Here is a 10165-nt window from a genome sequence, read left to right on the forward strand (position 1 = left end):
AAACTCCAGTGGTGTATTTACAGGCTTAACTACCTTAGCAGTGGGATAAAATTCCATATCAGGATACCGATATTTGAGTTTCAAAAGATCATGTTCTGTGCAGAAAATAACATTAGGCTTTTAAACAAATTTTTTCAAGTGATAATATTTACCTTCAGATCCTCCACAAGGCAGAATTTCTTTCAAATTTTTGAGTACCTTTCAAGTGGACAGAACATGAAAATCTCACTCTTTCAGATTTTCAAGTAGAATCCAGAATAGACTGAATGTTGAAGGGAAGAGGCTGTGTTGAAAAAAAAAAAACCAACAAAACCAACAAACAGAAAAACACAGCAAATATGTTTGGGTCATGCAGAAGTCTAGAAATAGAGTCTTCTGAATGCTGGTTATGCACTGAATCATCACTCCTTCAGTAGTTCACATTTTTTGTGTTGTCAGAAGGAATGTTGACTCATAAGGGTACAGACAATTTATACAAATGCTAAACACACCTTTTTATACAATCATTTGAAATTTTCACTTGGAATGAAACAGAATTTCAGATTTTTTTAGAGCTTTTTATGCCATTAAAATAAGGTTTCCAAAAATGACACGTCAATAAGCCTTTTCTAGATCAAAACCTACTAAATTTACCTTTCTCTTTCAGAAAATTTGTCAAATTTACTGAAGGCTGAAGCATATTTCCCTCCATTTAAGTAAGTTTAGTTGTGGATTGCACAAAATTTAACTGAATTTTTACACAAAATTTTACTGAAGTATCTAGTCCTCCTTTGGAGCTGTCCAGTATCACGTACATAATGAAATAACCCCTGGAATACATGGAAAAGTTAATTGAATTATTCATACCTAAATCCAAGCCCTGCTCGGAGTAGTAAAGGCATCCTTCACTATAATTATAACATTTAAAAAAATGAATCACTCCAGTGGTTTGGAATGGAAGCATCTTTTCTTTCTAATCCTTAGAAACTTCACTCAATTGCCACACATTGTTACATATCTAATCATTAATTTTAAGTGTCGTGATGAGTGTTAAATTAAAGCTTATCAAAGTGCAAGCTCAAATTTCTAATATGCAAATCTCACACTGGTCCACTGTGGTTCTCTTTAGGATTTCTTTTACAAGTGACTAGTTACAAGTGACACAGAGTTTTTCTTGCTTCAGAGAACATAATCTTAGTATTGTCATTCTCCCAAGACCTAATGGATATTTCAGAGTAGTGGATGCCTGGATATTTCAATAGACTGATCATGAAATTTCAACCAATTCTGAGGATTATTGTTATCCTGGGGTTTGGACTAGATGACTACAAAGACGCTTTCCAACCCAAACCATTCTATGATCTTCAAACCCAGAGCTGACTCCTGTACAAAGGAATCATTATCGCTTCTTGGTCGCCAGTGAGATTCTCTTAGATAGTTTGCAGGCTGAAGTCAGCCATCTTAAAATATCTTTCTCCATCTCTTTCCTATGTAAAGAAGATATCTTTTTCCTCTGCATATTTCATTTTCCTAAAAACACATTTTAGAGGAAGCAGAAAAATATGGTCCCTTTTTCAGAGGAAATGTTTACAATAGAGGACTATTCCATAGCATTAACTACTCAAATGCATTTCCGCAGGTAAAATGAGTTAAACATAAAAGAAAATATTCTCTTAAAACCAGATACTTTGCATGAATAACCACATTGCAGAGAACTGCCTTTTTCATTCTGCAACATAATTTTATATGTGCATACACAGTAAGTAGCTGGAATATCTGGGGTTCTTGAAAACCAAAAGTGAAAAAAGAGAAAGCAAAATGAACAATTATGATGATGACTTGTTGCAATTTAGGACTAAAGTGATGTTGTGGAAACTAAATAAGATACAGATAAAAAACTGTTTAGTTACAAATATATGCAGAGTTTTGCAGTACTTAATACTGTGAATTGTGCGTGTATCTGGTTTTGGTTAGTCTATACTTCCAGCATAGGTAGGAGAGGACAGTAGCCGTGCAAAAATGAATGTATCTGCTGTTAAAAATTCTTTCAGCTTTTGTAAAGAGAATAGAAAGGTAATATAATTTTTTAATAAGGTAGAAAAAAGACACTTTTTTCCCAAATTCTTGATAAGGTGTGTTTGCTTGCATTGTATTTACGCTTTTTCTTTTTAAAAGATACATTCACTCCTCTATGTATGCTGGCCTTGGTATCAAGAGATGCTGCCTTCTGAACAAAAAAAAAAGCTGATAACCCTAAATTAAGAGGTGAATTAAATGCTTGTGAAAGTACCAGTTGTCAGCCTAAGAGCTAAAAAAATCATCCTTCTGTATATAATTCTATTAAAATTCAACTACCACCAGAATTTCTTGCAAACATCTTAAAGTGAAGTCATTAGTCTGGCTTGAAGAGGTATCAACTCCAGAGATCAAACCAGGTTACTAAGATCTGAATTTGAACACACTGGTTCCAAACAAATGAGGAACTAGGTCACTGAAGTTAACCAAGTTAAACAATGGAGATGGAGATGGAAATAAAGTAAAGTACTTAAATGTGCTTATTTTAACCTTGCCATATGAAAGATCAGAGTGCTTGTACTGAAGTGGATTTAGTTTTGGTGTGTCTTTTAATGAAGAAATAACAACTGGATTTACAAGAATAACATTTTTTTTATTTGAAGCAAATAGAACAACAGTCAAACTCAAAAGTATAAATTAGCTACACATTCTTATATTGATCTAATTCTTATCTGAAATCAGTATCAGTGATAAACATTATCGGTTGTACTACCAAAACATAATAAAAATCTCTTATTAAAACCCCAAATTTCTACTTAGGTTATGTGCTTAAGCTTCTCAAAACACAGGACAGAGTATCCAGGACTGACATATCCATTGAAAACTTTGAAAAGCATGTGTAAGTTTCAATTTTTTTTTTCCCCTGGTCAGGTTTAGGTTCTTCTGGTCTCTGAATGACTATTTAAGAATTATAACAATTTTAATTATGTTAGTCTAAACATATATTAAATTTCTTTCACAAATATGTAATTAATATTTTAATACTCCCTTCCCCATAGCTTCTGATTACCTGAAAATGCTTTGGTAGTCAGTTTGAATATAGAGTTTGAGGCACGAGTCTTGTAGGACAATGAGTCAGAGGTTAATTTGACTTTTTTCTCTTTTGTGATATCTGATGTTCAGCCAAATTTTCCAACAGTAATGCAGGCATCCATGGAAAAAACCCACTGTTCTAATCTCCTGTTTGGAGCTTTGATACCTTACATTTACACCAAGTCTCATAAAAAAACAAGCCCATTTTGTATTTTGGCGTAATAAAGTGTCTCAAGTAGCATGCCGAAGTTCAGTTTGGGTTTTCTCTGTTGTTTGGTTATGCTGTGTTCTTTTTCCACCGGACAATATAGTTAGGAAAATCAAACTTTATAATTCTCATTTTAGACCAAATAAACTTGTCATATGCTTAAAATTTTAATAAAATACATAGAGGTCTTTCATTTTTCTTAGTCCCTTAGGTCCAGTGAGTAACAAGTTAAAATTTCTGCCAATCTAGTGAAGAGTTTTTTGAAAGAACTAATGAAGAATTTGTAATAAGAATATTTTTAAAAGGTATGTGAGTGACAGTCTTTAACAGTTTAATTTGGAAAGAAGCCTAGGCAGTACGTTATGTCTTCTGTATAGAAGTGGTTTATGTCATATAAATGGCTGTTAAAAACTAAGATGTTATTTAGGTTCCCAGTACAGCTTAAGCAAATTCCTTACTATAATTAAGAAGTTAGGAGAAATCTCTCCAGATAAAGATAGGAATATACAGAGACTCTTTTGATGATAATTAAGCTTTAAAAAATTCTTCTTAAGAATTGTGCTAGCAATAAAGATGACTCTCAGGACCAGAAACTTTCTTTTTGGGGATGTTACAATATTTGAACTTCCTCATAATATACTTCCAAATCTCATTCAACTGTGGCAACATTAGAAGTCCATCAGAAGATGACAAAAAAAAAAAATCCAACAATCTAGAACACAAACTGGAAACATGTTCTGGGTTTCCCTGCATTGAAGAGCAGAAGCAATTAAATGCCTATTGCATATTTATTAAGGGTGTCTCACCAGCTACAAAAGCAACACATCACAACCTGTATCAATGACAGGAGGATTGAAAGTATGTCCAGTCAAACTCTAAAAGCTTTTGTGGTGCAGCTTCAGTGAGACTCTGGAGGGCACCATCACTGGAGGGCAGGTTAATGTGATTTGGTGGCTATGCTGACCTGGCCCGGCTGTGGCTACACATCCTCTCTACCATTCCTCAAGAGAGAATCTTGGGGATTAGCACACTTTGAGACTTAAACATCAGACTGAAAATGTTAACTTGATCAGGAGTATGAGTAAAACCTGCAAAAACATTGATTGCAGTGGAAACTGTAGCCATTCTGATGTAGACAGTGACAGAATCTTCTTTCAGTTTCTGTCGCGCTTCTGTTGCTGACAGTTTTGTTTCTAAACATCCCTCCACCCCAGCCAAGTACATAACACCATATGGCTTCAGTTCTACTGTGTCAGTATTTTGTAAAGATAGTACAAAGGAAATGTCATGAAAATAGTTCTGTCATTCTCTAAATGGATGCTTAAATCCTTTTATTATTTAAAAGGTAGCAACTCAACATCTCACAGGGTTTTACTATTTAAATTTCAGATCCTAGAGCTGATGCTTGGGAATAGACAGAAATAGTTGCATTTCCCTGAAATTGAGATCTTTATTTTCTACTGATTTAGTTGTTTTAAGATAAGATCATCAGAAGCTTAAGATTTTTCATTATTTTGAAATGCATTGTTATTTAAATAGTGTATAAAAAGTTACTATAAAGTTCTACAAAATAGGCTACACTTAAAATGAAAACTCTTGACGTAGTGACGACATATTCCAGGAGAATTGACTTCAAATTCTGCAAAATATACTATCTGTCTTTGGATTTGTGGATGGAGAGCTTCACCATGATGATTTCAAAGATGTTATCATTGTCCAAACTCTCTAATAGAAGAATATAGGAAAGGTGTTCTGAGTGAGGTGACCATTATTGTTTGCTTGTATTCTTAACTTTTACCCCTCAGATTTGCTTTCCTTTGATTTATAATTTAATTATGACCCTCCAGAATTGCAATATTTTGATTGAATTTTAATTTAAATATTCTTTGTAGAGCAAATACACATGTAAAACCAGAAATCTCAAGAGGCATTAAGAGAAGAGACAATGAGAATTGGTCTACTATTTATTGTGCTCTAGATTTGTATGAGTTACTTATTTCTGGAATATATTTATGTAGTATTCAGTAATTGAAAACACCCCTTCCTGTTTTAGGACTGATTCTTTGAAGCTAACTGAAGTGCAGTTTGTACATTAAGGTAGTTATTTTGAGGGAGGAAATTTCATTAGACTCCAGATGTGTAGAAATTTAGGGAGAGCAGGTCTAGTTTAACAAATATGTTTGACTTTTCTGGGGATAATAAAGGGAGAAAGGGAGGTAGTTGACATTGTTTTGTTTAGACTTCTAAAGCACATTTTACATGGTATGACAGATAAAAAAAAATTTTAAAATAAAGTCTGTTTGGGTTATGGAAGGAATAAAAAAGTGAATTGGAATGTGGCTGGAGGGAAAAAAGCAAAGATCTATGATTTAAGCAGTAAACCTGAGCTAAAAGATAGTAATTTGTTTAGTTCATTACACCATATTTGTTAATGTTTGTTTTGCAGCTCCTGACTTTTCTAGCAGTAAACTATAGATGTGTTTAATTTGTATTAATTTGTTTTTAATTCTTACAAACAGTATGTAATTATATATTAGTAACCTAATTCTAGAGCCTGGTGAAGCTGGGTAATCAAATTCAACATAAGCTAATTAGGTGTTCAGTGTCAATTTATTTGATCTCCTTTACAAATTCTTATTTTAATGCATTTCTATAATACCGATGCAGAAAAAAAATATAGTATTTTGCCTTCTTACTGCTCATCTTTTTCTGCTTGTGTTAAAATTGTGCTAATGATTTTGTAATAAAATTTTTTAAAACCTTTCCTGCTGCCAGTCACTGTTTCAGTTTAAAGCTGTGCAAACAATTTGTGTTATATTAGTGTTGAACAAATAAGTGCATACCAATCCTGTTCCACATATCCAGAAAAAAATGTGCCTTTCTGTAAAGAAGGAGGCTGGAAGAGAAGCTGCAGAAAAAATTCCTTTTGTTTAATGAAATCCTACTTCAGCAGAGCTCTTCCATTGTTTTTTAAGTCTAGTTAAACATATTCCTAATTTTGTTCTTTTGACAAATTGGTTCTAGACTGCCTTCCATTGGAGGAAAACTGTGTCTGACTCTTTACTTGACTAAACTAATTTAGAACATACAGCATTTCAGCCCCAAAATAAATACACTGTGGGAACAGAGGGTTGAGGAATGAAAATGAGGTACTATTGGATGTTGTCTCTTTGTGCTATCAGTGCATCTCCAGCTATGAAAATGGTAGCAGTTACAAGGGGAAATGTAGTCCAAGGTTCAAGCCACGTGCTTGCTTCCTCAGTCATATAAATCATAGACTATCTTGAGTTGGAAGGGACCCAAGTGTCTCTTTCTTGTTTATTACATTTATTATAATAAGCATGAAGTTTGAAATATTTTTGCAGCAGTATGATTAGAAAACATTAGGAATTATTTGGGGAAAATATTATTTAAAAGAAAAATTATTATATTAAGTGACTATTTAAGTCATATTCACTGGGAATCCAGTGCTTATGACAGATAGTCCAAGGACACTGAGTAAACAGAAAGGACTGTAACTCAATATGACATTTTTGGCTTTTTCATTACCAAGTCTGGAGGACTTGGCACAGTATAGTTCTACAACAGGAACATCAGATTTTAGATCTATTAACAGCAAGTAAATTATTTATCAACTTACAGGATATCAGGAGTTATTTGGCAGTTGGCAGGCATCAGTGAGCCATAGATTAACAGAACACTGCTATTGTGTAAAATATCTTCTGAGCAATCTATTTCAGAACAGAATTTTTTAATAGATACTCTTATTAAGGACATAAAAGACCCTTAAGCTTCTTTTCTCACTTGCTATTATTCTGTTTATACTATACTTTATAGTGACTGAAAGAAGAGACTGAATACATTGCCAGTTGTTTCTGAAAGTAACATTTATGTACAGCTACTTAACAGAGGAAGGGATTGGCACTGTATGTGAAAATCAGCAGCAAAACATGGGCACATTCTGGAACAGTTTTTTGGTCTTGTTACAATAGGAGAAAAAGTGACAGTAATAGAAAGACACAATTAAAGATAAGCAAGAGCCTATTACTTCCGAGTGATCTCATCAGGAAGCACACCCAGGGTTTCATCAAAAACAGAGACGCCAGAAGATCGAGGGAGGTGATCCTGCTCAGCCCTAGCACTATCTACCACCTGAAGAATCACCATGTCCATGCTCTGGACATCATTTTCTGTGCTGTCTTCAGCACAAGAAAGACATGGGCCTGTTGGAATAAGTTCGGAGTAGGCCATAGGAATGACCAAAAGGCTGGAGCCCCTCTTCTACAAAGACAGGCTAATATAAGTTTGGGTTGTTCAGCCTTAAGAAGGTTGTGGGGAGACCTCCTTGTGGCCTTCCAGTACTTAAAGAGGGCTCATCAAAAGAGGGAGAGGAACTCTGCACATGTGCAGAGTAACAGGACAAGGGAGAACCTCTTTTAACTGAAAGAGGGTAGATTTAGATTATGTTGGAATAAATTCTTTACTGTGTGGGGTTGGGAGTCACTAGAACAATTTACCCAGAGAATATATTGATGCTCCATCCCTGGAAACACTCAAATTCAGATTGAATGGGGTCCAAGCATCCTGAGCTAGTTTTTGGCACCCCTGCTCATCATGAGGGAATGGAGCTAGATGAACTCCAATGTCCTTTCCAATGCTGGTCTTTCTATGACTCTTACTGAGGGGACCAGTCTCATCCCAGAGGAGTGGCCTGTTTCCCAAAGGGCTTGTTCCAGGCAAAATTTAGCAGATTTTCTTGTGCTAAAATATTTTCCTATTATACTCTGCTGTTTTTCTCCATATCATGCAACTGTGAACAAAATAGCATTTTGTAGCCTTCTCTAGTTGCAGCTGCTTCTCCTCTGTAAAATAACTGAAAACACTGAAGCTTTTGCAGCTTCTGCTGCCTTCTGAAGTGCCTCGAACTCTCTAAGCTACCTGTCATTTCAGTATCTCTGATACTCCTTGAATTTTATCTTGTCATATTGGATCAAAAGCTTAGAAAAAACCAATAAACTTTAGGCATTTTCCTTTTCAGATGTGTTTCAATGGAAAAGAAAGGCTTCAGCAGAAGGTGATTTATCCCAAAATAGGAGCTTTCAAAAACTCGCCTGTAAACTTCAAAATAGGCCCTCTCCCTACCTAGGGTCCCAAGAGAAGCCAGGTGAGGGGGACAGAGGATGATAAGTAGACCATTTTATTTAGGTGAACTAACAGTTATAATATATTCAGTTTGAAATGCTTAATAGTGTGTTTTCAGTTGCTTAAAATACTTGTATATTTATATTTTTCCATGAAAACATTAGGAGAAGTAATCACCTGTGAATAACAAGTTCTGAGTGAGAAGTGAATCTCTTGAACTACTATTGAATTTAGAAAAGAATATCACAGAAATTGTTAATATAATTTTCCCAATTAAAATTACAGTTGTGAATAAACCATATTTTTTCACAGGAAAATGTCATTTATAGCAAAATAAAATTTAGAAATGGTAAAGTTGTTTTTTCTTTAAATTGACTTCTAAAAAACAAACACAAGAATCTTGATTTAGTATAATTTTTATATTAAAAATATTTAATAATTCCCCTACTAATACTTTCTGAACATGTAATTAACATTTATTAAAAATTGTGATAAACTATTGCATATCTTATTATCAATACTTTAAAGGTTAAAATAAACAAGAAAACCAGCCAAAAACCCCAAACTCCCCTGCTCTCAAAAAACCCCCAAAGAACAAATCAACAAAAGTATCCCCAGAAAACCCAACCCAACCCCCAACACTAAAAACCAGGAGGAAAAACAGCCTTGCCAATATCTGCATAAAATGAACAACAGATACTCAAATGGTATAGGATACATTAATAAAAAGAGTAAACCCTGAGAATTTGTCAGCATGGAAGACAGATTAGATGAATTAACCCTAAAGTGTTGGCCACTCTCACCAGATGATGGACGCCAATTATGTGCTGTTATTGACCTCATAATATGCAATTCTTCATCTGCAAAGAGAGATAGCAAATAACTAGTCCTCAGAGACAGGTAGAACCAGTTTGAGAAATACTCAGTAACATTCAATTCTTATTAAAAAATCCACTGATTTTGATAACATTTGTCATTGCCTACATTCATGCACTGACCACACAGTTTCTGTCACCCATCTCAACACATAAAAATCTTGATATTTGTGGGGTAAGCTGAGTGATCTTTTCAAGCTGAATAAGTCTTTTGATAATTTTCAGAGGAGGAGTATTACACCAAAAAATGCTGAGCTAAAGGAAAAATTGTGAGAACTAGATAATCTGAGTTCATTTCCATGGTAAGTACAGCTAAATATTTAGGTTAATATGCTGGAAAAATAACAAGGAACTAATTCAATGAGAGGTATAGAGCTAATTTGTATGTAGAAATGTAGCTGTTTTAAGAGTCCTCCTTCCCCTTTCTAAAGTACTGTTAATACATAAAAACCTATAATATTTCTGATCATGGACAGGTCACTTTTTTTCTTACATTCAAAACTTTTTTCCCCCCATATTTCATAGTGTATATCAACTAACTGATTTTACAACACGTTTGCTGTTATAGAGACACACAACCACTCCAGGGTGTGAAACAGTTCATAAATGTTTGAAAAAGTTTTCTTGCTCTATTAGTTTTCAGACTATGTTTCAGACAGCTGCACACACACAAAAAAAATCCACTTCTTATGAACCTACAGTACATGACTGCTAAGAGGTTGAGCACCACATGGAAACACATAACCTTAGTTTGGCAAACTTATTTCTAAGCTCTATTTGCATGAAAAAAAATATGTGTTGGTTTTGGGAGTTGGGATTACTTTTTATTTTCATCTCAAAGTATGCACATAAA

The sequence above is a fragment of the Chamaea fasciata genome, unplaced genomic scaffold (assembly GCF_029207755.1).
Source record: "Chamaea fasciata isolate MVZ Bird 193981 ecotype frontalis unplaced genomic scaffold, bChaFas1.0.hap1 SCAF_1, whole genome shotgun sequence".
NCBI lineage: Eukaryota > Metazoa > Chordata > Aves > Passeriformes > Sylviidae > Chamaea > Chamaea fasciata.